At 38.2% G+C, this 4,043-nt stretch overlaps 1 pseudogene; it reads left to right on the top strand.

The window, feature by feature from the left end:
- The first annotated feature begins 2,852 nt into the window (after window positions 1-2,852).
- LOC138162189 (guanine nucleotide-binding protein G(I)/G(S)/G(O) subunit gamma-5 pseudogene) lies at window positions 2,853-3,357 on the top strand (annotated as a pseudogene).
- Window positions 3,358-4,043: the final 686 nt, after the last annotated feature.

Below are 4,043 nucleotides of genomic sequence, written 5' to 3'. Positions count from 1 at the left end.
GCCCACCCCCAAACTGCCCTCCTTTCTATGATCCCCCTTTTATCCCCTTCCCTCCTACTTTCCAGTATGGTAAGATACCCAATTGAGTGTGTATGCTATTCTTTCCTTAAGCAGAATCCAATGAGACTAAGGTAAAGTCATTCTCTTTCACCTTCCTGCTGTTTTCCTCCACTGTAATAGCTTTCTCTTTCCTATTTTATGTGAGATAATTTACCCTATTCTATTCCTCCCTTTCTCCTTTTCCCAAAATATTCTTCTCACCTCAATTCTATTTTTTAGATATCATCGCTTCATATTCAACTCACCCTGTGGCCTCTTTCTATGCATACATATACATACATACACACACATACACCCACCTACATATACATATATAGGTATATCTTTGTGTATGTGTGTGTGTGTGTGTGTGTGTGTGTATATAATTTTTTGCAAGTATCCTGATACTAAAAATAGTGTCAGGAATTACAAATATTGTGTTTCCATGTAGGAATGTAAAGAGTTCAACTTTCATAAATTTCTTATTATTTCTCTTTCCTGTTCACCTTTTCATACTTCTCTTGCTGCTTGTATTTGAAAGTCAAATTTTCTGTTCAGCTCGGTTCTTTTCAGCAATAATGCTTGAAAGTTCTCTATTTCATTGAATGTCCATATTTTCCTCTGATTTTGCTGGGTAGATGATTCTTGGTTTTAATCCTAGCTCCTTTGACCTCTGGAATATCATATTCCAAGCCCTTTGATCCCTTATGTTGAAACTGCTAGATCCTGTGTTATCCTGATAGTGTATCCACAATACTCAAATTGTTTCTTCCTGACTCCTTGTAATATTTTCTCCTTGACCTGGGAACTCTGGAATTTAGTATAATATTCCTAGGAGTTTTCTTTATGGGATCTTTATCAAGAGGCAATTAGTGAATTCTTCCAATTTCTCTTTTCCCCTGTGATTCTAGAATGTCAGGGCAGTTTTGTTTGATAATTTCTTGAAAGAAGATGTCTAGGCTCTGTTTTTGATTGTGGTTTTTCAGTAGTCTAATCATTTTTAAATTGTCTTCCATGGATCTATTTTCCAGGTAAGTGGTTTTTCAAATGAGATATTTCACATTGCCTTCTATTTTTTCCTCATTCTTTTGGATCTGTTTAACAGTACCTTGATTTCTCATACAGTCATTATTTTGATTTGCTCCAATCTAATTTTGAAGGAATTATTTTATTCAGTGAGCTTTTGAAATTCCTTTGCCATCTGACTAAATCTGCTTTTTAAGGCATTCTTCTCCCCATTAGCTTTTTGGACTTCTTTTGCCATTTGAGTTAATCTATTTTTAAGGTGTTATTTTCTACATCATTTTTTAAATCTCCTTTAGTAGTCTGTTTACTCTTTTTCATGATTTTCTTGCATCATTCTCATTTCTCTTCCCATTTTTTCCTCTACTTCTCTTACTTGATTTTCAAAATCCTTCTTGAGTTCTTCCATGGCCTGCAATCAGTTCATATTTTTCTTGGAGGTTTTTGATGCAGTAGTTTTAAATTTGTTGCATTTTTCTGGTTCTATGTTTTGATAGTCTTTGTCACCAAAAATGATTCTGTAGTTTCATTTCACTTCCTCTGTTTACTCATCTCGCCAGCCAATTACTTGTCTTTTGAAGTCTTTGCCAGAGTAGAACTCTGCTTCCAGAATGGAGAATGCTGTGATCTAAATTTCCAGGGTTTTGTGCAGCTGTTGTCAGGGCTGCTTCTAGGCATCTGCCTCAGAACTGTGAGAAGGACAACCTCTCCACAGCCTCAATGAGCTCTTCCATGCCAGCACTCCTTACCCCAGGACCACCACCCAAGATTGTGACCAAGATCCAAGCACAGCAAAGACAGAAATCCTGCCTCAGCACCAGCAAAGAGATTCCAGCAATGGTTCTCTGGTCAGCCACTTAATACACCCACCATCTGTGCAACTGGAGCTCTGGAAGCATCTGCCCTGCTGCCACAGCCACCACCACCTCCTCCACCCAGGGGGCAGAGCCCAGATTGTGCTCTTCTCTCATGTGGGTCCAAGAGAGTTTCTCCACTGACCTTTTACTTTCTCTTTGGAGTTTATGGGTTGAGAAGTCTGGAAACTGCCACAGCTGTCAGCGATTCAGTCCGCTGAGGTCTCTTCCTGCCAGTCTGTGCCTCTGGTCTGTGTCACATGACTCATGCAGGACTGTGCTCCACTCCCAGCCTGGTACAATAGACCCTTCCTTTCAACTTTCTAGGCTGACTTCAGTTGGAGGTATATTTCATTGTAATTTTGTGGGTTCTGTAGCTCTAAAATTTGTTTAGATTCCATTTTTTACAGGTGTTGGAGGTAATTGGGGACTAGTTTAAGTTAGTTCCTGCTTTTGCTCCTAACAACTTGCCTCCACCCACCCACTCCCCAAACACATTGCTTTAGACTAAAAAATTTAATACTTATTGAATATCTAGCAAAAGTTGACTTAGCCACTAAAATTGTACATCTGTAAATTACTATAGAGTTCTAGGATAATACACCTTTTTCCTTCTCAACTCTTCCACCACAAGAGTTCTCTTCTCAGTTCTGGTTTCTCCCAGCTTGGGCTTCACCTTATATATGGCCATTAGCTACTCCCCTTCCTGTTGCATCAGCAACAGGGATTCACAAGTTCTGGAGTTCACAAGTTGTGGGGTTCACAAGTTCTGCTTCTAAACAAAGACTTGATATAATCATGGACAAGGCCCAAAAGAAACTTGAATTGGCCAGACCGAGTGAGCCAGGGAAATAGTGGACGTCTGCCCGGCCACCCACCGCCCACCACCCGCCACTGACCACCAACCACCAACCGTGGAGCCTGGCTCCTTGTGCCATGTCCAGCAGCTCCAACGTTGTCGCCATGAGGAAGGTGGTGCAGCAGCTCTGGCTCGAGACTGGGCTCCAGTGCATAAAGGTTTCTCAATCTGCTGCTAATTTGAAACAATTTGCCTGCAAAATGCCCAAATTGATCCTCTGCTGACTGGGGTATTTTCCAGTACTAATCCTTTCCGGCCCCAGGAAGTCTGTTCATTCCTGTAGCAAGATGATCTTAAGCTACTTAGGAAGGATCTCCGAATCCATTTTCATATGTGGATCTGTGACATGACGTGATGTTCTATGATAGGAATTGTGACTATTCAAAGGAGAGAGAATTCTGAAGCCTACACAAAAGTTTAATCTATATGTGTGTAACAATGTGACAAGTTAATCATCCAAATTTCAACTTGTGTCAGACTTTCTCATCTACCTCTCCGAATTTTCATCTATTTCTGTTTTGTACACTGGCAAGAATACAATAAAGTATTCAGATGAAAATTTAAAAAAAAAGAAACGAATTGAAACAAGGTTTCAAATAATTAAATAGCTGGAACAAGGCATCAAGTACTTCTTTGCTTGCCATTACACACTGATGCAGGGAATATTAATAAAATGCATTTTAACATGTGTCACTATCAGAAATGCACAAAATATCTAAGTTACATGGAACACAAAGCTTTTAAAGTATAGAAATCTGGCTGAAAAGGTGAAAATCATGTGTGAGTAAGATGAAAGATATATCATCCTAATTGCCCTATATGCCATAGGAGTTTTGCCAAGAGGGTTTTCATTTACCTTTCATGATATAAGCTTAGATTCTGACATTTTTGTTTAACTATAAATAGTTGTTTTATCTCCCTGCGAAAGAATTCAAAGCATATTAGATAGATGAAAAAGGATGAAATGATTAAAATAATAAAATAAATAATAATAATAATGAAGGATGAAGTGATTAAAATAATAAAAATAATAGCCTTATTTCTACAATGGATTTTTATATATGACTAGAATACACAGAAAGACAGAGAGAGAGAGAATCCTTATATACACATATCCTATGTCTTTATGAAATCAGTTATCTGCTTTTGCAACTGTATTATCTGGGTTTAAATTTTTACAAAAGGTGAACACTCTTTAAAATATAGTATAACAGTAAAATTTTATGGGAAAGCAAAATCAGAGTGATACCAAATAACCTGTAGCAAGT

This window comes from Petaurus breviceps, unplaced genomic scaffold, assembly GCF_028583685.1.
Source record: "Petaurus breviceps papuanus isolate PSGF00001 unplaced genomic scaffold, PetGlider_PUasm1.0 186, whole genome shotgun sequence".
Classification (NCBI taxonomy): domain Eukaryota; kingdom Metazoa; phylum Chordata; class Mammalia; order Diprotodontia; family Petauridae; genus Petaurus; species Petaurus breviceps.
Note: the sequence above shows the minus strand (reverse complement) of the source record. Positions and strands in the feature narration are given on the sequence as shown.